Here is a 26,069-nt window from a genome sequence, read left to right as displayed (position 1 = left end):
CCGGAGGACAGATGCCTCTACTGGCAGCCCAGACAGGGCTGTGGCCAAGCACATCTCCAGTGACTTCTCCATTTCCGAAGCATCTTTCCCTTGTTTTCCACTACGTCAAGCTCTCTGTGAACGGGGCTTTTCTCTTCCCAGCTACTCAATATCCTCTCTTTGTTTGATTATACCAGCTTCTCTTCACTTGAAGAACCCATCTCAATGGTCTGTGTTCTGATGGCTGAAGAGCAAAGAGGGCAAAAGCGGAGGATCCCGCGGAAGGCTTAGAGCCAAGCCCGGTCATGGCCAGTCTTCTTTCTGCCCACACGTCACTGGCCAGAACTCAGGAGCACAGCCTCTTACCACTGTCAGGAAGGCTGGCAAATGTCACTAAAATTATTGACAGAAGGAAGAAGTGGGTTCCTGACCTTGTCACCAGTCTCTGCCTCACTATTATCTCCATCCTTCAGGCTGTGGGACATATTCTAAATTGGTGACCAATCTGTGTTAGTTCTCCTTTCTTTTTTTTTTTTTTTTTTTGTCTTTTTGCTATTTCTTGGGCCGCTCCCACGGCATATGGAGGTTCCCAGGCTAGGGGTCCAATCGGAGCTGTAGCCACCGGCCTACACCAGAGCCACAGCAACGTGGGATCCGAGCCACCTCTGCAACCTACACCACAGCTCACGGCAACGCCGAATCCTTAACCCACTGAGCAAGGGCAGGGACTGAACCCGCAACCTCAAGGTTTCTAGTCGGATTCGTTAACCACTGCGCCACGACGGGAATTCCTCCTTTCTTTTTTTATGTAAAAGAGCATCTTCATTGGAGCAGCCACGTTTTTCTTTTGGGGCGACTTGTCCCTAAATCTTGACATGCCTTGGAATTGCCTCCATTGGCTCGTTTAAAAATGCACATTTCTGGTGCCACCTCCAGGAATTCACCTCTTTCCTAAAAGTTTGGAAATATGTCAGCCAGAATGTTACAAAAGTTTTCAGAAGATGCATTGGCCAAAATGTTACTGGTGGTTCTCTTTGGATTATGTGTGATTTTCTTTTTTCTTTCTCTTTATCTGCACTTTCTAAGTTGTCCGATCTGAATATGTGTTATTTGTATAAATAGGAAGGGGATAAGCTAATTTGTTAAAGTTAATGGCGAGAAGGTTGAACCTTTCTTGTCAAGGCACCAAGGCTGCACCTGTCCTCTTCTGTCTCCTTAGGGCTCTCAGAAGCATTGAGCACATGGTACTCTCTTTAAACAACAAGAGCAAACCCTTAGCAGCTTTATTGAGGTATAATTTGCACCCCGTAGAATACGCCCGTAAGCCAGCACTTTGTACTAAATTTACCGCAGTTTGGATGGGGAACGTTTCCACCACCTGAACAGGTTCCTGCCTGCCCGTCTGCAGTCAGTCCCCACTCCCACCTCACCCAGGCAACCATCAGTCTTCATTTTGTACGGATTGGCTCTTTCTGGATATTTCATGTAAACTGAACCATGCAATACACCGTCCTTTGTATCTGACGTCTTTCACTTACTGTAATGCTTTCGAGGTTCAGCCACGTTGCAACCTGTACCCACAGTGTCTTCCTTCTGATACTAAATAGTGTCCAGCGTATCAATACCCAACACTGTGTTTCTCCATGTGTCAGCTGATGGACATTTGGGTTGTTTCTACTTTGGGGCTTTTATGAATAAGGCTCTATGAACATACGCCTACAAGTCTTTGTAGGAACATAACCTTTTGTTTCTCTTGAGTGGACAGTTAGGAACAGAAATGACCTTTTAGGAAGTTTAAATTTAACTTAAGAAACTGCTGGGGAGTTCCCGTCGTGGCGCAGTGGTTAACAAATCCGACTAGGAACCATGAGGTTTCGGGTTCGGTCCCTGGCCTTGCTCAGTGGGTTAAGGATTCGGCGTTGCCGTGAGCTGTGGTGTAGGTTGCAGATGAGGCTCGGATCCCACGTTGCTGTGGCTCTGGTGTAGGCCGGCGGCTACAGCTCCGATTGGACCCCTAGCCTGGGAACCTCCATATGCCGTGGGAGCGGTCCAAGAAATAGCAAAAAGACGAAAAAAAAAAAAAAAAAGAAAAAAGAAAGAAAGAAACTGCTGAACTGTTTTCCAAGTGGTTATATCATTAAGCAGTCCCACCAGCAGTGCTTTAGGATGTCAGTTTCCTCACAACCTCCCGAACACGTGGCAGGTTTTGGATTTTAGCTATTTTAGCAGGTATAGAATGAACTGGAATTTCCCTAATGACAATTATGCTGAACATCTTTTCATGTGTTTGTTAACCACTCACATATTTTCTTTGAGAAACTGTCTGTGTAATTATCTTGCCCATTTTTAGTTGGGATGCTTGTCTCTATTGAATTTTAGGAGTTCTTTGTATTCTGGATTGAAATCATTTTTCAGATATGTAATTTGCCAATATTTTCTCTCATTCTGTGATTTTTTAAAACTTTCTAAGCAATGTCTTTTCAGAGAAGTTTTTAGTGTTTAGTGAAATTCCAATTTAGGAATTTTTAATCTTATGGATTATGCTTCTGAGGTCCTATTTAAGAAATCGTTGCTTAATTAATCCAAGGCATAAAATTTCTCCTGTCTTTTCTTCTAAGGCTTTTATAGTTTTAGCTCTTAAATTTAGGACTATAAGGCATTTTGAATTGATTTCTGTTTATTGTGTGAGATAAGGCTCTAAGTTCAGCTTTCAAAAAAAAAAAAAAATCCAATGGTCCCAAAACATCTGTTGGAAAAACCACCTTCTAAAAAAATTGTGGTAAAACATACATAGCAGAAAATGTATAATTTTGGCTCAAACTTTGAGTGCAAATTTTTCTTAGTGTCATATAATTTTTTAGTGCAGTTTGTTGAGATTAGTGCATTGACACTGTTCAGCCATCACCACCACGCACCCCCAGACCTATTTTCACCTCCCAAGCAGAAGCTCTGAACTCACTAGAAACAGTCACTACCCATCTTCCCTACCCTCCAGCTCCTGGCAACCACCACTCTACTTTCCGACTCTATGAAGTTGACTCTTACAGGAACCTCATCTTGCGGAAACCACCATGCAGTATCTGTCTTTTGAGACTGACATGTTTCACTTAGCATAATATCTTCAAGGTTCATGCCAACTGCAGCACGTCTGAATTTCCCTCCTTTTCATGGCTGAATAATATTTCATTGTATGTACAGCACATACTTTGTTTATCCATTCATCTGTAGACAGACACTTGGGTTGCTTCAACTGGGGGCTACTGTGACTAATGCTGCTGTGAACATAGGTGTTCGAATATCAGTTTGAGTCCCTATTTTCAGTTCTTTTGAGTATACACCTGGACATGAAATTGTTAGATCATTTTTTCAACCCAAATTCTATTCTTTTTGAGAAACAATCATATTGGTTTTTGTAGCAAACATTCCTATCATCAGTGCATGAGTGTTCTAATTTCTCTACATCCTCACCAACACTTGCTATTTTGTCTTTTTAAGTAAAGCCATCCCAATGGATGAGGTTTTTAAAACATTGTTTTTGACACCTTCCTTCTTAAAACATTTTTTTCACATGGCTTTCAGAACTCTACAGGGCTATGTATTTCTTACTACATGCTGGCCCATCATTCTCAGTTTCTTCAGGTGTATTCTTTTTTTTTTTTTTTTTTTTTTTTTGTCTATTTGTCTTCTTAGGGCCACACCCGAGGCATATGGAAGTTCTCAGGCTAGGGGTCAAATCAGAGCTGCAGCTGCCAGCCTATACCACAGCCACAGCAACAACAGATCAGAGCCACATCTGCGACCTACACCACAGCTCACGGCAATGCTGGGTCCTTAACCCACTGAGTGAGTCCAGGGATCAAACCCGCAACCTCATGGATATTAGCCAGGTTTGTAACCCACTGAGCCATAATGGGAACTCCCTATCTTGGGTAATTTTTCATTCATTTCTTTCTCTCAAACCCCAGTCCATTCAACAGAAAATCATCAACCTACTTGGGATACACCCTGAATCCAGCCGTCTCCTATTCTGCACCTGGCGTCTCAGTCCATGCTGTGCTAACACCTCACACCGACCTGCAGCATCCTCCCTACTCATGTCTCTGCTGCTCTTCTTCTCTTCTCCCCATTGTCAATGCCCCCCACACAGCAGCAGAGCAATCCTTTGAAAACATCCCCCAGCCATGCCCCTCCTTGCTCCAATCCTCCAGTGCCTTCCCTTGACCCAGTAGCATCCGAATCCCTTACCCATGGGATTCCAGCTTTGGCTGCTTTTCTGGTCTTGTTTCCCACCACGCCTGCTGGTGGCATGTGGCCACACTGGCCTCCTTGTCCTTCCTTGAACACATTAAGGCGGTGGCCCTTGCTCTTCCCTTTCCTGGAAGGCTACATCCCTAAATATTAAATATTCACATGGCCTCCTCCACCACTGCAAGCCGGTCTCTGAACAAACCTCCTTTCCCCAAAGAGGCGTTTTTTGACTAGCCCTGATAAATAGTCACCCTGTTCCATCCGACACTACCATTTCACTTCTGCTTCATGTTCCATCCTAGCTCTTACCATTAAGTGGCCCAACAGCGTATCATTCTTTGTCTCTCTTCTCCCACCCCCGTCCCGTGACAGCACAGACATTTCTCCTTTGTTTACTTCTCTACTCCCCAGCACCCAGGACATGCCGAGCCTCCCAAGATTTTATGTTATCTTTTAAAAAAACAAGAAAAAAATAATTGAGGCTCCAAATCATTCATTCTTTGGACTAGTAGCCCTTCTTATATACTACTAAAATAGTTCCCTGTTTTTGTTTGATGGAAAGCTTTTCCTTTCTGGCTACATATTCAATAATAATCAAATAAAATGGCCATCAAAACCTAGTGTCCTGACAGTCTAGACTCTTCACTCTGTTAGGACTTGAAAAATCCCCCTGAACGCATCGCTTTGCTCTGTGCTTCCCAGCTGAAGTCATCCACAGGACAGCCCTGGTTTCCAGCCTCTACCCTGGTCTGATCGCAGGAGGAGCATCTGTGCCCTGCAGTGAGAGAGGGAGAAATCCCAGGAGTGTTGCTATATCAGGAGCCTGGCTTCATTACTATGCATCCCCAGTAAATCCTAAGCATGACTTATGAGACTCCTTTTAGGATGATTAAAAGAAAGAAAGAAACTAATGAGAAGATCACACACTTCATTTGTAGCAAACATTTCAGGCCGCCTTCTTCCAAGATGTTTATAAAAGAAACCCCGGGGGAGTGAAGTGGGTGTCTACATCTTGATACCCCGAGTCAGAACATTCAGGAGGTCATATGTCTTAAAGAAGAATGCAGGATGTCCAGGAGGGTCAAAACAGAAATAGATAGTGGGCGTTGCCTGGCAGTGTGTGTGTTGTGGGGGGAGCGGGCGGTGAGGTGATGAGGGGGAGTCATGATGATGATGAGGGTAGGTGGCGGCCAGGTGGTAAAGCATCTACTAGAATCTTCGACGGTGAACGTGAAAGGTTTTAAGCAAGGACATGCTTTAAAGGAACTTGCAGGATGGGGATAGACGAACACAGCAGAGACAGCAAAACCGGCGACAAGACCACAGTGGTAATTCGAGGGAGACATAAAGGTGGCAACAAGCACAGTAAGAGAGACACTGAAGTGGCAGCAATGACTGCATAGACTGAGATTGGAAGGTGCAGAAAGACGTGTGAAAGGATCCCAACCCCCCAAGTAGCACGCTGTCGTCCCTTGGAGAGATAGATACACAGAAGATGGAGAATTAGAGCTTCAGTTCTTTAGCTGCCTCTGCAAACCCTAAGAACTTCCTCAGGGCACTAAGGTCTACTCAGCAGATAAGACAAGCTTCTGCTTCTCCTTGGGTTCTGCCTATGTGGCCCCAGTCAGGCCTGTGACCTAGGAAGTGAGCTTTCCAGCATGAGTGGCAGGTGGAGTTTTCCAAGCCTATTGGGAGTAAACCCCGCTCTCACCAACCTTCCCCAACCACAGCGATGAGGGCAGTGAGCTGGGGACAGATGCATGCTGAGAGAATCCTTTATGACCTTGCCAAGTGGGGCAATGGACCAATTTGGAGATGACAAAAAGGTAGATGCAGACAGGTCACAGGTGATGCCAGAAGCCTGACCACAAACCTACTATGACTATGGCACATCCTGCAGAAGCACCACACAAGCCCGTCTTTCTCCAGGGTTGGACCTGGGGCCTCACAAGGATCTCCTTCTGGGCTGTGCCTTCCTGCCAACCCATCTTTCCTCGCATGTGTCTGCCGGAATACTCTGTCCCAAACCCACACAGTGGAGGCTACTGAGGTTTTTTCCTTTTTAAAAGCAGAACTTCATCCCAGACAGCAGCCCTTTGTGAGGATTCTCCATCTGCCAACTCCTCTCCACCAACCTCCAACAGATCCCTTCCCCACCTTTCCCTGCTCCACTCCGTGTCCTGTACTCTCTTTCCATATGGTTTCCGATGGGGTTCAACTCAGAGGAAATATGGGCAGGAGGTTGGGAAGTGGAGGAGAGCGAGGTCAGGATGCATCTTCCCTGCTTCCTCGCGTCTCTGGCACCTGGCCCGTCGTGGCTCCCCTCTATGACTGCAGCCCCTCCAGGTGGCCCCTCCATTCCCCTTCCAGCTCCCATGGGTCCCCCAACATCTTTCCTCCCCATGTTGCCTCAGCCCCGGGGTGGGGGGTGGCCATGGCTTCCCTCCTCTGCAGGTCTCTGGACGACTCCTCCTCCCCTTGGCCCCCCGAACCCAGCCTAGCTCCCAGTAAGTGGTCTCTTCACTTGAACCATCTGCAGGGAATTTGGTTTCCTGCGGAGGAGACGCTGATGGAAGTACATGTGCAGTAAATCACGCCTGTCATCTGCGAGGTCCGTGGTGCTTCCCATGCTGTGAACGTGGGCACCGTGGAAAGTATGGCTGAGGACTCTAACTCCTGTTGGGGCTCCCATGCTGTCTTCCAGGCACCCACCTATAAAGGTTGGTCCTGATCCCTTAAAAATACACACATGCACACTTGGCGATTCTTCAGAGGTTCTGCCTCTTCTCTTAGCTAAAAGGACTGGCCTCAGAGTAACCTTTATAACTTCCTCTTTTTTGGGCGGCCACACCTCTGCAGCATTTAGACGTTCCCAGGCCAGGGATCCAACCTGTGCCACAGCAGTGACGTGAGCCACAGCAGTGACAGTGCTGGGTCCTGAACTGCTAGGCCACCAGGGCACGTCCGTAACTTCCTTTCGGAAACTGACATGAACTGCCCAGTCCCATCTCAAGGCGAACCTTTATTTTCTTCTACCACGTGTCAGGAAGTCTAACATCCACGGTGAGGGTGCCATCCTGGTCTATCCTAGGATGAAGACTGAATTTGAGAGGAACTGGGAGGCTGCACCATGATCTGAACCCCTCAGAACAGGGTCCCCAACGGAACCCACGTCCCAACTGGGAGCCCCCCCTGCTCGAGCAGCCGACCAAGGGTTCTGTTTCAGACTAGGGTCAACAGGGTACAGAAATCAGGCCCGAACCAGTTTCTGCGAGAGATTTCATCAGCCCTAACATTTCATGGTTCTTAGAGATGTAACTAAAGGCCTGGGGAGTTACAGAAAGCAGCGTCATCCATCGTGCCCACACTCTGCCCACCCCCCCACTCACTTCTTTCTTCTCCATAACGTCTTCCTCCCACTTCTCCCCTCAAGAGGCTCAAAATTCACCTTCTGAAAGCACAGTAACCTCCTTCTTTTTCTGAAGATTTATCCCTTGTCTTAGACTGGGTTTCCTGGATGGAGACTCCAAGTTGAGAGTTGTACGTGGGGTTTTTTGAGAGTAGACTTGGCAGATACAGGGGGGTGAGAATGGAAGGAGGCAGTGAGTAAATTCTTCTCTGACAAGGAGTCAATAGTAACTGCTGCATTATTGAAGCTGAAACTTCCAGAAATCTAGGTTTTAAGTGGTACTCTCTAAAGATTTCGAAGTGGCTACCAGTAGAACGAAAGTAGACGGTGTGCCTTCCATGTGATGCGAGGGACAGCAAATTAAAGTCAACCCAGATGCTTTCCATAGACCACTTAAATTTTTTTTTTTTTTTTTTTTGCTTTTTAGGGCCACATCCATGAAGTATGGAAGTTCCCAGGCTAGGGCTGAAGTGGAGCTAAAACTGCCAGCCTATATACACCACAGCCACGTGTGATCCGAGCCGCATCTGCAACCTACAACCTAGCTCATAGCAACACCAGATCCTTCACCCCCTGAGCAAGGCCAGGGATCAAACTCACATCCTCATGGACACTAATCAGGTTTGTTGCCACTGAGCCACAAGGGGAACTTCCATAGGTCACCTTTTCAAACTGCGACGAGCGGAGCATGCGAATCAGCTGGGATCTTTTAGAATGCAGGTTTTGACTCAGGAAGTCGGGGGGCGGGGGGGGGGGGACCAAGGATGCTGCTTCCACTGATCTGCAGCCATACTTGCAGAAAGATGCTGATATAGACAGATGCTGATGAGAGTGAGATCACACACCCTTAAGCCCTGCTCCCCACAGGTCTACACGCACAACTTCTCAGAATACTAAACACAGCTCTGCAGCTTCCTACCTCTATGCCTTGAGTCACACTGATCTCCTATTGGAAAAGCCCTTCTGGCCACTGCCCCCACTGTCCAAATCCTACCAAATGACCCAGGGCAAGGTCTTCACTTCCTGTGTGTCCAGAAGGCTTCCCTGATCCCCTGAGCTAGTGAATCCCTCCTTTCACTAGATTCCTGCTTTATGGAGCTGCCCCCATTCGACCACCTCTTAAGCTGTCTGTGCACAGATATGTCTGGTTCCCTTAGGCAGGTAAGGATCTCAAGGTAGGAATTCTGTTCCCCTCCACGCTGTTTGCTCATAACACCAAACACAGGGCTTCATTAACATTCAATGCTCCAAATTTTGTGTGCGTGTGTGGCATGAAGTTAATTGAGAAAGGCCCAGTGTATCGGCGAGAAGCGTCTGGAAGCAGGAACCGCCTGGAAGGGCCTACTCCAGTCACACCTTTTTTGGTGACTGAGGTCTCGGAGGTCACTCAGGAGAGTCAGCCAATTGAGGTAGTAAATCAACAGCCAACTGATAAATCCAGACAGTCTGCCTTTGGGCCGACCAAAATCGCTCAACCAGCCAACAGGCAGGACGTGGGGGGAGGGGAGGAGGGCGAGCGAAGCATTCTGCTGATTAACTGAATTCCTCATCGTGAAACCATTTGTTTTGGTCTGATGTATATACACGGTAAATATCTATCCACAAGGAATCAATTTCCTTAAAATTTATGAGTCACCTCTCCCATTCCCCTACTCACACATTTTCATTTTTCTCTGTCCAATTTCTGGGGCAAATCTCAGCCCATATTTAAAAAGAGCTGAAAATTGAAAACATATAGCCAAAGATATAAAAGCCATTCCGATGAATTCAAAGTTTACTTTAGTTACATTTAATCAGACCACATGGAGACGAACGTTATTCTATCAACTGATGACAGAATATTCAAAGGCTATTCAACTTCTGTTTTGTTCTTTTCTCCTCCATTAAGAAAATTATCTTCCAATCAGGAAGGTGAGACTAACCATGAGTATGAGACGGCTAAGGCCCCAGACAGGAACATCCATTAGAGAACTCCACGCCTGAGTCATTGGATCCAAGGGACTTGAGCCTTAGAAACTGCAGCCTGGGAACCAAAGGTGTGTGCGGTTGTTACTGAGGAATCAACATTCTCTCTGAAAAATGATGAAGGATGAGTCAGGTAACCAAACGCTGAGAATGTGCAAATGCTGACCTGGTATTTCTTGTTTGTTTGTTTTTTTTGTTTTTATCTGCATTCTCGGAAGATATCATCAGACATGCTACCTAATCAGGCCCCAACAAATAATCGATTCTTCCATGCAATAACTAGACTGCATCAAGTTCAAATGTATGAAATAATCACAGATCCAGCCATGCCAAATTTGCATGGGCAGAGGAATAAACATGTCAAGATAAGTTATACTCGACTTTGATTTTTAAAGTGTTATTATTACTAGTTTCTTTTTAGGGCTGCGCCTGCAGCATACGGAGGTTCCCGGGTTAGGGGTTGAATCATAGCTTCAGCTGCAGGCCTACACCACAGCCACAGCCACAGCAAGGCAGGATCTGAGCCACATCTGCAACCTACTCTGCAGTTTGTGGCAGTGCTGGATCTTTAACCCACTGAGCGAGGCCAGGGATGGAACCCATAGCCTCATGGATACTGGTTGGTTCTTAACGCACTGAGCCACAGCAGGAACTCCTACCCCACCTTCAAAGAATTAAATCAGAACAGACCAAGACAAGAAAAAATAGATTATATGAACCAAGCAAACCCCCAAGATTGAGAAGAGAGGGCTTGCCAATTTATACTAACTCTCTGCAAAAAAAGTTCCAAGGATCATCTTCTGACAGCTGGCACAATAACGCCTGAAAACCCTCAAGGGAGGAGGAGGTGGATACCATCTGTGGCCATTACCTGATCCCGCTGATTTCCACTGCCAAGACGAGCTCCATGGGACACAGAATTTTTGATTTTCAAAAATCATGTATTATGGAATATTTCAAGCCCAGAGATGAGCGCAGAAAATAATGTAACATACATCCATGTACTCACTGCTGATATTTGACAAATGTTAACATTTTGCCATTTGCTTTGGGTGTTTTAAAAATAAAACTTCACAGAAACTCTCTAAAGTATCTGTAAGTATCCCACACAATCCTGTCTCCTTATTTCTTTAATTTGTTTTTCATGGTACATGTCTTTGCAAAACGAGACCACCTGCACGTGCCATATTCAGGAAGCTGCCATATAGAAGTCTGTCTTCAAAACACTCTTTGGTTAGTAGAGTGAAGCAGTGATGCTACTGGGCCTCTGTGATCCCCTTGGCTCCCTTCTGATGCCTGATGACCCACATTTTGCACAACCGCCCAAACCATTAAGACCACATCTTTTCTCTTTGCTTCAGCAACCTTCCAATTTATTGTGGATCTTAGAAGTTTTGTTTTATTTTGTTTTGTTTTTTTTTTTTTTTGGCTGCACCTTATGGCATATGAAAGTTCCCAGGCCAGGGATCGAACCTGCACCACAGCAGCAACCCAAGCCACTGCAGTGACAACACCGGATCTTCAACCTGCTGTGCCGCAAGGGAACTCCTGGATCCTGGAAGTTTCAAGTAATGTCAGATTTCTGGAAACGGTGCCCGAGGCAACCCTCAGGGCTGGTAGAGATTCCAGTCCCCAGTAGCCAACGTATGTGTTGAGGGGCGGGAGTCCTAGAACACCAAGCAATTCTCCAAGTCCAGTCCGGTGTCCTGCAATTTGACTCAGTTCCAACACTGTCCACCTGGAGATATCAGGTCCCGCAGTTCAGTCCTACCTGAATTGTACCCTGCTGAGGGCATTAGAGCTGAACACCACTATTTCAGGAAAACTTGTTCCGTGCCTGTTCCGTGCGTGGAGCTGTGCTGGTTGTGAAAGCACCCTCTGTGGTACCCCTGGAGAGTTTCGGGTGTAGAGGGGGGTCTATTTCGTCCTCTTTAAAATCGGGTGCTCTTCTTTTTGATCTGATAACACTCTCGGTGGATCAATGAGGGATCATTTGAAGAAGCACAGCCACGATATACTAACGCAGATAGATAGGTGATATATAGATGATAGATAGGTATAGAATATAGATAGATTTCTCTCTTTTGTGTAACTCCAAAACGCGCTCTGTCCCTGTGTCTGTCTGTATATCTACACCTGAGGCAGGTCATGAATCTGGTAAGTCAAATACAAGCATGAGTTGGGCCCACGAGGATGGACAGAAACCCACGAGCCAGGCAGGGTAAGTGTCTGCAGAACTGAGATCCCGTCACAGAGCGGAGCGCCCTATGCCTGGCCCAGGAGCCTGAGAAGCTATGGGAGGTCCCAGGGAGAGTGGAGCACTTGGCCGGGCCTCCTTCCCACAGATGAGGGGAGGGGGCAGAACCAGGACGGTTCGGGAGCCTCCAAGTGGCTGCCACCCCACCTCTGTCCAGCGTGGGCTCTGTGATCCCATCCTCAGAAACCCCCAGGAAAAGGAGTTCTGGGGACTAGAGCACAGCCTGGCCAGGCTGCCACGTCCCCAAGCCTCTGGGCTTCCTGAGCTACAGGAACACGTCTCTGTTACAGAGAAGGGGAAGACCCGGATTTCTCAGGTAGAGGAGGTCCTACTCAGGTAAGTGGTCCTTCCAGCTGATGTCTTTTTCTGAAAAGAAGGGCTACAGACCCTAATTCAAATTAGCCAATACTCCGTGAGTGCTTGTTATGTGCCAGGCACTGGGCTGAGCAACTCCTATGTAACAGCCTCCACCCGGGCCTCCCTGCCTCCACTCTTGGGCCTCTACGACCCACCCTCCACATAGTGGCTTAAAAACATTAATCAGATCATATAATTCCACTGCTGAAGTCCTCCTGGGGCCTCCCTTTATGCCTGAAACAAAGTCCAGGCCGCTTTCCCTGGTACCAAGAGTTTCAGGCCTGTCTCCTTCTCTGACCTCGTCTCTTTCCATGGACACCCTCACGCCTTTGCTCCAGACACAATGGGTTCCCATTGTGTCTTAAAACACAAGGCTCATTGCTGAGGTCTCAGTTGCTTAGATGGTTCTTCCCTGTTACCTTTCTTATGGTCTTCACATTTCACAAAGGAAGACATGAAGGGTCAGAAGGATGAAGTCATTTTCTCAAGATAATCGGATGGAAAGCTGCCAGGCTGGGGGTCGTGCCCATGCCTGCCTCTTGCCTCTCAGCTGTTCTAAGATCAAAAGCTGTTCTAAACTACAATGGAAATTATGCAACTATTCTAAAGCTATCAATTGCGTAGATATGCTCTAACGTTTTCAGAGCTCAAAGCAACTATTTCTTCTAAGAGACTTACTTGGTCACTCTTTTGTAACCAGGACACACACTCCGCACCACTGCTCAAAGTCAGATGTTTCAGGCATGTTTCGTTGAGATTTACTTTAGCAAAGATGGGCGTCTCACTTGTCCTACCTTAAATATCCTTGACTCAACCCTCTCTTTGACTTTGTTCTCTTTCTTCTTATATTCTGTTTTGAATGTATTTTCCCTTGTATCTTCTGTGTCTTTTCAGGCTACCTTAAATCCTCCTAAGGTAGGCATACAGGACATATACAGGTAAATGTATGTCCTTGAGGGATGTATTCGAGACACATTCTTCTGAGTAGCACAAACATTCAGGGTAGGTAACATGATGAGGTGAAATTTGAATTTCAGCATGAAGAAGCCAGAGGGGTGGCCATTAAAAGTGACGATCACAAGGACTGCAAAACTGTGCAAAGATGCTTATGGTATAAGATGAGTAGGAAACCAGGGCACAAAATTTCATATTCAGTACTGGTTAGAACAATTCTAAGAAGAAGCCTGGAAGGAAATACAAATGTAGTCTCTTTTGTGCAAATCTCAAGTGTGCAGATTTGAAATTAGTGAGATATATAAATATAATAGCTCACTCTACAAAATCAAACTTCATGACTCCTCCATTTTAAACTATTATGGAAAATCTAAAAACATACACCACACAAACAGAATGAGGTAATAAACCCCTATTCAACCATCAACCGACTTCAACAACTGACTTCTGCCAGTCCCTTTCATCCCTAGCTCCACCCACTCTCTACTCTTCTCATTTCTTCGTTCAATCTACATATATTGAGATGCACAATGTATGCTTCTGACACCCATGTAAGCCATTCCTGCGATGCTAGAAAGTCCCCTAGCATCACCTTTCCTGTTCATCTTACCCCAGCAGAGGAAACCACTGACGTTTTCCACAAGAAATTTGTTTTAATCATTCTGCTAGAACTTCAACTAATTAAATCATGAAACTTTTCTGTGTCTGACTCTTCTGGCTCCTTTGTTGCCTCCGTCAGTGGCTCATCCCTCCTTTCTGAAATAGGTTGTGTAAACTTGGTCTTGTTTCCTCTTTGAACATTTGATGAAATTCCGTAGTGGAAACCACTTGGGACGGAAGTCTTCTCTGTGTTGAGGCTTTCTGATCATCGGTTTAGATGTTTGCCAGAAGGCTGTGTTGTGTCAATTTTGTTGACATAAAGTTATTCATAGCATTCCCTTTTCATTGTTTTTATAATTATACAATCTGTAATGATAATCCCGCTTTTATTTCTGATATTGATCAACTGTGCTTGCTCCTTTTTTTTTCCTTAATCAGTCTTGCTTGGGGTTCATCAGTTTTCTTAAATCTTTTGATCAAAAGAACTAATTTGGCTTTGTTGATTGGTGTCCAATTTCATTGTTTTCTGCTCTCATCTCAATTATTTCATTCTTTCTACTTACTTTCAGTCTATTTTTCCAAGCCTTTATAAGGTTTCTGAAAGTGGATATTTAGACAATTGATTTTAGACCTTTTTTGTGTCTAATATAAGCATTTAAAGCAACAGATTTCCCTTCGAAAGACCTATGAGGGAGAGAGAGAGAAAAGCCAAAGGGAATGGCACGCAGGTCAGCAGTGGGAGGGCTGAGTTCGGGCTAGTGGTGGACTGCTTTCTTCCTTGCAAAAGGAAGCAAAAAGGGTAAGATGGGTAAAATGGAACACTTACAGATTTGCTGATGGGAGGGTGAGAGCATTTTCGTCTGATGGCTTACATTTTCTCAGTAAGCCTTGAGGGGAGAGCACCAACTGAGAGTGTGGGAGAGGAGAGGGTGGGGGAGGTATGAGCAAAAAGGAAACTATGAAATAGTCATCTTAGGGTGTGGAGAAGAGAATTTAGCAGTGAAAGGTAACAGATGCATCAGGCAGAATGGAGGCTCCCATGGGGATAACGGCTGTGATTTTTAAAAGCAAAGAAGTTACCTTGATTCTGCAATTTTCCACACTAAGCTCGGCTGTTCATGTGATGGCACGGAGAAGGCAGATACGTGGGTCCAACCATGGCTGGAATTTACTAAGTGAGGCCGGGGGGGAGGACTCAAGGGACTGAGAATATTTGCAAAGAATTGAGGATTAAACAAATGAACCATGGTTTTGTAGGCGGCCAATTAGAAAAGTGAGGATAAGGTTTGGAAGTTCCCATGAAATCAAAGGATTGTAGCCCTGAAAGAAACAAAGTGAAAGACCAAGAGATGGTGATTGTAGGGCTGAACTCAGAGGGAGAGTTTTGAGGGAGACACTGTTGCGGGGTGGGGGTGGGCAGGAATATGGGTCACCATGGACGAGAGCAGGATGCAGAGCTGGAAAACATCGGGAGGTGATGGACCAAGAAACGGAGAGGCCAAGGTACTTGCTTGAATCATTGGCACAGACGCTCCTCCCGTCGAGAATGTTGACAGACAGTGGTGGACGGGAGGTGTGGAGACCTGACATCTTCAGGGGCCGATGGCCAGTGACCGGCAGGCTGTCAGATGGCAGGAATGAGGAGGGACAGAGTAAGCGACTTGCGTAGCACATACTCGAAATAAGAAAGAGTTTTTGTAGGAGGGAGAGGAACAAATGGTCTGGAGGTGGCACTTGCGAATTAGGAGGACACTGAAATCACTTCCTGATGCTGAAGTCCTTAGGTTGTGGAAGAAAACTCAGCTCCTGCTTGAACGGCCTTCAGAGACACCAGGGCCTTCAGAGAGCACTCCGTATCAGAGAAGGAACGTTTCAAGAGGAGACTGAAGTTAGAGGGGAGAGAGCCGGTCTCAGAGTGGGAGTGCCAGAGGACACAGTGACAGGTTTTAGGCAAAGCAGAGGGGTGGAACGTCGACTCAGATTTGAAAGTGCAAAAAGCTAGGACAGGTTGGAAGAGGAAGAGGTGTGTGAAATGACTTGGAAAGGGTGGTCAGGACCACAGCTGTCAAACCTGCCTTGACGCGTCCTTTACAGAGAATGTGTTAGTTTCCCGCTGCTGCTGCTGGAACAAGCTCTGGAACTCAACCTGAGGTCGACACAAATGTGTTACACCTTATAGTTCTGGAGGTCAGCAGTACAACAAGGATCACACTGGACTAAAATCAAGGGGTCAGCAGGACTGCACTCCTTCTAGAAGCTTTAAGAGAGAGTCCATTTTCCTGCCTTCCCCAGCTTCCAGAGACTGCCGGCACTCCTTGGCTTGTAGTCCTTTCCTGCACTTTCAAAACCAGCCATCTCCCCAGCTCTGATGCTTCTTCCCCTCCCTTCCCTTTTTAAGGACTCTTGTGATTACAATGGGCTCACCTTAATAATCCACGTTAACCTCCTTATTTTTAAGTTTGTCTGAGTAGCAACCTTAAATCCCCTGGCTCTAACAGAACATATTCACAGGCCCCCAGCACCAGAATGTGGACATCGTTGGGGGTCCGTTATTCTGCCTACACAGTGTCATATCCAGGATGGAAGAATCTGTGTAACCACTTAAAGGAGCCATGCCAGGTGGAACAAGAAGTGATGGCAGCAGGAGAAGTGAGGGGAGGCAAACCAACTACAGCTGGGTTCCCAGGGGGAGAACCACAGTGGCCCAAGAACTGTTCCAGGACCTTAACATCCAAGGATGGAACCATGCTGGAGCGCGCTGGCTCCCAGGCGCTGCTAAGTATCTGAATCACCTGCAGTGGGTGTTAAAACACAGTGTTTTTCCCTCTCCCTCTCCCCCTCTGACTCAGTGGCTCCGAGGTGGAGCCTAAAACCTGCATTTCTACCAAGTTCCTGGCTGATACTAAGGCTGCTGGTCCAGAAGCTGTGCTTTGAGAACCATAACCCTAATGTGCTTTTGATTCAAAAATTCTGTGATTCAAGATAGTTTGCATCTGCTTGTGTAAGTGTGTGTGCAGTCTTTAATTTTAGTGCAGATCATGCGTTTCAGAGCTCATCCTGAATCTCACCTCCACTACTAATTTATCACGTGACCTCTCTATTCCTTACTCTCCACATCTGTAAAATGGGGAGAACAACAGGACCCACTTCGTGGGGAGGGTTTTGAAGAGCGAATGAATGAATAATGTAAAGTGCGCACTAATGCCACGAAAGTGTTAGCTATTATTGAAGAACCTGATCAGTCAGAAAGAGGAAGACCCAGGGGTCTTTAAAGCAGATGGAGTTGTGTTCAGGGAACTGGTTATACAGGTGACAGAGGAGCTCGGAAGTAACGGTGGAGGTCACTGCTACCTTAGGAGCAAGGGACCCCAGAGAGAGATGTTTCCAGGGCTCGGAAACTGGGGCCATGGTGGGGGCCGTCCGGTAGAAGCAGAGTAGGGAGAGGGTGGGCAAAGGTCTGCCAGCCACAGTCCTGGAGCGGCCCACTCATTCACTCACAGATCTTGGTTAGGGATAAAAAGAGCAAAAGGAAAACTCTTCCTGCAGAGTCCCAAGATCTGTTCCAGCTCGCGTGTAGATTCAGGCAATCCCCATTCATTTCCCTCTCTTGGAACGAGGAGCTCGGAAGCAACATTTAGAGCAGGCACCAGGAGAACATCCACTCCCACGTGCAATCTGTCCTTGCGCTCAGTTCTGCACCAGGAGCCTGGGTTAGATCCTGAACATGCGCCGGCGTCCTCCGTGGCTTGGCGAGTGCGCTGGGGCTCCCGGGGAGAGGCCCTCACGCACGCACGTGGAGAAGGCCAGAAGGTACTCCGTGAGCTGTGGCACATGGAGCGAAGCCAAGAACATGGGAAGGGGCGAACCCCTGGAGCCAGGGAACTGCAGTGTCTGTCTTGCTGGTTTCCTTGAAGATGCTTCAGGAAGATCAATTCTCCCCAAAGGGCTCTGCTGTATTTCATGAGAAAAGTGCCTCCTTGTGTCATTATGATGAGTCACAGTCAAGGGCTATGTGGTGTCTTTTACAGACGCCGTAGCTCCTGACGTTAGAGGCTCCTGTCAGAAGACAGGGCCACAGGAAAGGCACCTGGAGAAATGAAGACATCGGCATTGACAATGCTGTCCTCACGGGCAGCTGCCAAATGACCCCGAGTGAGCTGGACATGGACCTGGAATCGGGCTGGACCTCTGGGAATGACCCAGGCCAGACGGGGTGCAGAGGATCAGAATAAGGGAAGGCGTGGGGCACGTGTGTGCTTGACACATGGATGAGCACACGCAGAGCAGCTCGGGATGACCCCGCCACACGCGGCCTCCTGTGATACTGTCATTTAATAAGGTATATATGCATATATACATAATATATAATAATTATATATATATAATATATATATATGCTAATTTTTTATACTTGTTTGCACATCACCCTTGTGGGAGTAAAAGTTCTGACTGTATCATCATCAATATCATTGATCTTTAAATCCCTGGAGAATTAAGCTTGGTGCTTGAAACCCAGTCACCCGGTGGTTTCCTGTGTGGCCAGCACAGACCCCATCCCCAGGCCCCACTCTTGTTGGTTTTGTTGTGAGCAGTGCTCTGTCTCATTCGTCCCTGAGTCCCCACCTCTCCCACAGTCCTGGCCCAGACGCACTGCTCTGCAGCCGGTTCTTGAGTCAATGGGTCTCCCTGACACACTGACCCGCTGACCTCTGGTACCCCCACAAAGTCTCCATCTGCCAGAGGAAAGCAGCTGCATCTCCACGGAGCCAGAATGCCACCGCTTCTTAAAAGTTGGCTTTGCTTGGCGAGCCAGCCAGAGCCAATGATTAAAAAACATTTTTCAGCAAAATCTAGAGCCTTGGTGTTCCCAGCCCACCAGCAGGGTTCTCTCACAACAGAGCTTTCTTCCCACTGGCAGGGGAGAGAAAATGAGAAACGTGGAAATTTAATATCTTCACATTATGCAGATCTGATTTAATCAGAGATGAGGGTGAAGTGCAATAAAAACTATAGTTTCATTAAGTTTATGACTTTCCACACTGTTATGTCAATTATTCTGTTTCCATGGCCACCAGCGGTAACAGCCTCCGCAAAATTGTTTCCCCACAGAGACGGGAACAGGAGGCAATGGTAAGAGACAGGCTGGAGTTTCCCATTTACAACCGTTTCCTGTGTTGGAGGTTTCTGGAAAGGAGTCAATCAAGTTGCAAGAGTCCTACAGTTCCTTCTCAGAGGAAAGCCAGGCGGAGAAGGGAAAGCCAGGAGAGAAGCCATGTCTGTCTTTTGATTTTCAACATCTTCTCAGAGTTCGACCCGGAAACAGTGCCCCACCTCAAGCAGTCACATAGCAAGAGTGAAGCACAAGTGCTTGGCCCTCGGCCCGCCAAAATGCTGGCCCGTCCCGAATCTCACATTCTTCTCTAGGATTACAACATAAACTAAATTCGTGGAGGAAGGTGGATGGCAGCTGTTTAACTGCTGGACCATAGGGCTGCTGGCCACATGCTGCATGAGCCACGAGGGCACAGGAATCACCAAAGGGAAATGCTGACACATTGGCTGGTGGCTCCTAACAACTGTCCCCATGCTGCACAACTCTTGTGGGGGGGATGGGGTAAGATCCACACGGGGGAGGGAAGAGCATACCTGGGGGAGGGGAACGTGGTGGCGACTGTGTGACGCTAGCTGGCTATGCCAGCTGCCTGCCCCCTCCCTGTCCCCATTCTTCCTTACTGGCTGTGCTCTTACTCACCGATCACCCCACTAAGACTGCTCACTCCTCGGGGGGGAGGGGGGTTAGCGATGGGACACATTCCTGGCTGATGACAATTACATTGAAGGTACAGGGGAAAGTGGTTTTACTTTCCTGATTATAGCAGACGTGTGTGTCCCTCCCACCGCATCTCCTCCCCCCTCCTCTGATTTCAGCCTTAGCTGTGATGGGCCACTCCAAGCTCGCTACCATCTCAAGGACATGTTGTGACATTTCTTTATTTTTCTGCCTTAGGATTTCCTTCAGAGCCACAGATGTCTGTCTACTCAGCTCCCATCCTGGCACGGTCAGGAAGAGCAGGGAGATTAATGCCCCTTGGGTTAGCCCTCAAACAACAGGGGATGGCAGCCCAAGGATTAAGAGTGCCCCAGCCTCTGTCCTTCAGATAGAAAAGTCTAAGAGGCACTGTGTATGCTTCTTCCAGGACCTTGAGAAGCAAAGCTCGCTTAGCACAGTAGTGCACCTTACTGGTTACTCCTTTCCCATCTCACTCTTAGGCTGCTCAACCTTCTTTCTTGGCATTACCTGCATGCATGCACGTCTTCATCGCAGGCTTTGTTCTTGCAGAAACCCAAACAAATACATGGAGAGACCAATCCAAACCTGAGAAATTCAGAGCAGGACTCAAATCTCATCTCTACCCTTTCTGCCTCCACAATCTTTGCCTTCAAAGATAACATTCTTCTGTCCTCCCTCTAAGCTTACTACCTGCAAACAACGAACCTCTCAAAAAACCACTGCGTAGAATCACCCCTAAGTCTTTTTTTTCCCGATGACTCTAAGCGTCTGTAGGACATAGGTGATCCCTTATACTTGTAAGTATCTCCTACCAGTTAGCACAGTACTAAGCAGATGACTAGTTCTATGACTAGTTCAAGGACTGGATCTGTAAAGCTGTGTATTCGTTAAACCATGGATAATAATGGGAGGAAAAAAAAATCTCATTTAAGGTGGAAAATAATTTGACTTTAAGGAATTTCCTACTTAACATATCTAGTCCAGAAAGATGTCCAGAAACCAAGTTTTCTCTCTTTCTCCCTTACCTCCTTGTCTCTGAGAAAGATAAGTCCTCTCAGCCGAACAGAACTAGAATCAGAGGTCAGTGCAGTCTCTGACTAATCCCAGTGTATAACTGACACCCTGAGAATTCTTACCTTTACTGCTTCTAAGGTTTTCCCCTCAAGGTTAGCTCAATGCTCTTCCAGTTGAATGATGATCTTCTTTCATCTGCATCAGCCTAACTTTCAACTTCATCTCCGGTTTCAGCAGCCAGTCTCTCAGTCACAAATCCAGGCTACCCCGGCTTCTTTCTCCCCAACAGAAGTGGCCCCATTCATACTTGCTCACTGGTCTCACACAGGCTTCACATTATAAAGACAATTTTTTTTGGCTGCACTCACAGCATGTAGAAGCTTCTCGGCCAAGGATTAAACTTGAGCCACAGCAGTACCCTGAGCCACAGCAGTGACAAAACTAAGTCCTTAGCTGCTAGGCCACCAGGGAACTCCTAACGACAATTTCGATTTCATGTCTGAGACTCCACACACATCACTGACCTTCTCTGAGTCTCGTCATTAAGTTCGATGGGAAAATGATGCAGATAACTTGGCGGAATGCCTGGGATGTGGTAGGCACTCAATGCATTGGTAGTTTTTCTTCTTATTGGTTACCCTTTCACGACTATCCAAATATCTTGAACACGTCAGTGATGGGTTTTTTTTTTTTGGAAGGCAGCATCATAGAGTAGTCAAGAGAGTAGCTTTGCAGACTTAAATCCAAATTCTGCCAGTCTCTGAGCTGCCCCCCAATGATTATCTCTTCGTTGTCGTCACGCTTTTCTGTAGGAGTTTCCTCCACCGAATCACGGCAGGCTTGAGTGTCCAGGAGAAGATACTAGAAGTGTCAGGGTGTGATTTCTGGGACTAGATTACAAAGACATTAAATTCCCCACCTTGCCTCTCTCTTGGTTTATTCACTCCGGAGAAGGTGGCCAGCTGCAATGTTGCCAAAATATTAGTTCATCCCCGAAGAGCCCACGGTGAAAAGCTGAGGCCTCCTTCCGAACACCAGCGTTGGCCTGCCGTCTGCGAGGGAGCCGTCCTGAACACAGGTCCCCGGCCTCAGTTAGGCCTTCGGGTCCTGAGCGAGGAGTACCCACTCAGCGACTTTTCAATTCCTGACGCAGGAATTGAGTCAGATGACCTTTATTATCATTTTATGCCTCTACGTTTTGGGAGGATGTGTCTTGAAACAATAAATAGTTAATATACGACTTGGGTCGGTATATGGAGGAGTTGCTTGTAGATCTTAATTTCCTTATTTGCAAAGTGAGGACATGAGAGGCACTTACGCCAATGTGTTAAGAGGGTGCCACGCGCTACCACAGGCGTAGCGATTATGAAAGTGCTCAGGAAGCACTGGAACTGTGGCTGAAGATAAACGTTTCCTGATCCTCTCGTGCCTGTAGCACTGGCTTCTGACGTACATGAAGAAGCTGACCTCTTATTTACAGCGCATTTTGTCTCCAGCGGAAGGAATGTTTGTCACAAAAGACAGGCCACTAGCAGATTCAGGAATAATTTGGGCTCCAAGGATTCTGGACCAAGGAACTCTGAGAAGATACCACATAAGGGGCAAAATACTCAACTCTTCTTTGATTTATTAACGTACCAGTATAGTCGGTACCTGTTTATTAGATAACAGGTGTAGCTAAAGCCCGGTGGTGGTAGATTAATCCCCTAAACTTCCTACCAGATTAAAGTCTGCGGCAGCCAATCCTAGGGGTTATGTTTTCTTTGGGCTTAAAGAACTGTTGAGAGCAGAAGGTACCCCACAAACTTGCCCTCACTTTTTAATAAAAAGGACAGTCTTTTGGTGTAATAATGGGCACAGCTAAAATTTAACCCCAGGTTTTTCATACGGTGCAAATCGTAAAGCACAAGAGCATTTAGCCAGCATTCGCTTGGAACTCCTCTTTACAGGGTGGTCTGTAATTTAGCTGATTACTAAGAAGCATTTAAAGAGTCCCCTTTGTCAGCTTAGCTTACGCAGATACCCAGCTGGCTCCTAGGTGCAGTTTGTCTGAGGCTGCCCTTCAGAAGTATAGTTATTTCATTAGCTCCTGCGCTCCGAATTCCTTAAGAATCTAAGAGCTCTTCAGATGTCTTTGGCTGTCGAGGCTCCCCTCACCTACTCTGTGTGCATGAGTGCTGCAAAATGGAGAAAGAGACGTTTCATCTTTGTCTGTCTCTGTTGCAGACTGAGCATCTGAGGACTTACTGCTCGAATGCTCCTCCCCATAGGACTTTAACTGTCTCAGACACATACACAATCAGAACACACTTGGCTTTGTGAGCATATTATACGTGTTATAATACACATTCACAAGTAGCTCCTCCAGAGCGGAGGCTCAGAGATTTCTGCTTACTATTGACTAGAATGAAGGGGTGGAAGAGACAGGTAAAGCCCAAAAGGTTCTCTGGGCTCAGCGTGGACAGCTTGTGGCAGAGCTGGAGCCCGGCCTTTGGTCAGGAAGCATAACACAGCCGGCGCTCTGGGGCTTTGCGAACCACGGCTCTCCGTACCACCTCTTACCCCCTCCCCATCACAACACACGGAAACCCGGACATAATAAAATGTCTCTGTGCTTGCAGGTACCTCGCAAGGAGCGTCCATTGTGTGTCTCTTGGTGTCAGGAGATCTGTGCTCCTGTCTCACCTCTTCTAACCAGCCAGCCATTTACCTCTGGGTTTTGCTGGTGTTTAACATAGAAAAAATGGAGACCTCTACCTGGTGCAATTTCTCAGCTGCTCGTATGAGTCAGAGGAAGGAGAAAAGCACTCAGATTTAAATGCCACTATGTACCAGGCTTTTTATAGATACAGTTTCATTTCATCCGGATGCAATCTCTAAAGACAAGTGTTTAGTCACTATGTCATAGATAAGAAAGCAAAGTTCAGAGGCCAGTCACCTGGCTGGTCCCCTCTCTAGATGGCACACTCCCAGCCTCTCTGACCACCCAAGACAAGAAGGCTCACCACTCTCCCGGTGCCTAATCAAGGCTTGGCTTGGTCTGGTCTTTGGTGCTCCCACCTTTCTTGTGCTTGTTTCTGCCATTACACCCTAATATTTCAAATTTATAGTATGCCAGTTAAACACCCCTACCTCCCACTCCTTCAGGGCAGAAGTTCTATTTACCTTTGCGGGACCAGGGTTCGCATGGTGCCCAGCCGAGAGCAAGTGTTCCGTAAATATTTTAGAGTAACATTTATTTTGTTGCAGCACTATTTACAATAGCCAAGACATGGAAACATGTCCACCAACAGAGAATGGATAAAGAAGATGTGGATAAAGATGATGTATATGCGCAGAATGGAATAGTCACCAGCCATAAAAAGGAATGAAATGATGCACTAGACATTTTCACAGAAAGTGAAGAAAGCCAGATGAAGACAAACACTATATATCACTTACATGTGGAAGTTAAAAAATTGACACAGATGAAATTATTTACAAAACAGAAATAGACTCACAGGTGGGTGTAGAAAACAAATTCATGGTGACCAGAGGGGAAAGGGGGAAGGGGGTGGGATAAATTAAGCATTTGGGATTAACATGTACACACTACTAGATATAAAATAGATAACCATCAAGGACCTACTATATAGCACATGCAACTATACTCACTATCTGGTAATAATCTATAAGGGGAAAGAATCTGAAAAAGAATATATATACATACATACATATGAGGTTCAGTTTGAATCGCACCACTGCTGTACATCTGAAACTAACACAATACTGTAAGTCAACTATACTTCGATGCAAAAATTTTTTAAACATTAAAAATTTTTTTAAAAAGTAACATCTGTTCGGTCGTGTGTGTGTTTTTTTAACCTAAGAAGTAGAAAGAAAATTCACATGATCCTTAATCCTATCACTCAGATAACACTGGTAATCTTAAGTCTATTACATGTACATTATTTAAAAAAATCCAAGCCGTACAAAAAATGAAAAACAAAAGTTTCTCTTCCTCCATCAACTCAATTTCTTTCCATAAACATGTCAATTTCTCGGATGAATGGATTGAGAAGACGTGGTATGTATACCCAATGGAATACTACTCAGGCATAAAAAAGAACAAAATAATGCCATTTGCAGCAACATGGATGGAACTAGAGACTCTCATACTAAGTGAAGTAAGTCAGAAAGAGAAAGACGAATACCATATGCCATCACTTCTATCTGGAATCTACTATACAGCACAAATAAACCTTTCCACAGAAAAGAAACTCATGGACATGGAGAACACGCTTGCGGTTGCCAAGGGGGAGGAGGAGGGACTGGGGTGGACTGGGAGTCTGGGGTTAATAGATGCAAACTATTGCCTTTGGAATGGATAAGCAATGCGATCCTGCTGTATAGCACTGGGAACTATATCTAGTCACTTATGATGGAGCATGATGGAGGATAATGTGAGAAAAAGAATATATACATTTGTGTGTGACTGGGTCATTTTGCTGTACAGTAGAAAATTGACAGAATACTGTAAACCAGCTATAATGGAAAAAATAAAAATCACTTAACAATTACAATTTCTTCTTCATACACTATGAGAGTCTGATGTGTCAACTTGGTTAGGCTACAGTTCCCAGTTTTTAATCAAACACAGATCTAGATGTTGCTGTGAAGGTATTTTGTAGATGTGATTAAAGCCTATAATCAGTTGACTTTAAGTAAAGATTTCCCCAGATAATCTGGGTGGGTCTGAATCAACTGAAAGGCCTGGGAAATAGAACCAAGGCTTTCCTGAGGGAGAAGAACTCTGCCCGTGGATAGAAGCTTCAGTTCACCCCCAGAGGTCCAGCTGCCCTTCCTGACAGTTTACCCTGTGGATTGTGGGCTTGCCTAGCCAACCCATCACAGTAAATCTCTCTTTCTCTCTCTCTCTTTTTTTTTTTTTTTTTTTTTTTTTGCTGTTTAGGGCCACACCCACGGCATATGGAAGTTCCCAGGCTAGGGGTCGAATTGGAGCTGCAGCTGCTGGCCTACGCCACAGCCACAGTAGCTCAGGATCCAAGCCACATCTGCGAACTACCCCACAGCTCATGGCAATGCCAGATCCCAAATCCACTGAGCGAGGGCAGGGATTGAACCCACATCCTCATGGATACTAGTTGGGTTCATTTCTGGTTCATTTCACAATGGGAACTCCCCCCTTACAATAAAACTCTTAATGTGTATCTCTTGCTGGTTTTGTTTCTCTGGTTGAGCCCTGACAGGTACACAAGACCAATGTCCCGAAGCATAGCACTCAATACAGACTTATTTCAGCACCCAGATGAAGTGATTCTTTCTTCTTACGCTTCATCAATAGCTTTTATTTTACTTCCTCTCTGGATTATGATTTTTTGATGTTTGCTTTTCCTAAGGCCTCTAATTGACTTTCCTTCCTCTTACTGAGAAAAGAAATATATACTTTCTTTGCCATGTTGTTATAATCATCCAGCCACTTAATCATTCTATTT

General features: G+C 46.1%; 1 protein-coding gene across 2 annotated transcripts in view; it reads right to left on the bottom strand.

Moving 5' to 3' along the window:
• SHISA6 (shisa family member 6) overlaps nt 1–26,069 on the bottom strand; it is a 408,603-nt gene that overhangs the window by 332,570 nt on the left and 49,964 nt on the right. The window lies entirely within an intron of this gene.

This window comes from Sus scrofa, chromosome 12, assembly GCF_054392235.1.
Source record: "Sus scrofa isolate SSC_HxYL_T2T_F1_AM1 chromosome 12, Sscrofa_HxYL_maternal_Yorkshire_Landrace_v2.0, whole genome shotgun sequence".
Taxonomy (NCBI): domain Eukaryota; kingdom Metazoa; phylum Chordata; class Mammalia; order Artiodactyla; family Suidae; genus Sus; species Sus scrofa.
The sequence above is the reverse complement of the archived record's forward strand: the minus strand, read 5'-3'. Positions and strand labels throughout refer to the sequence as shown.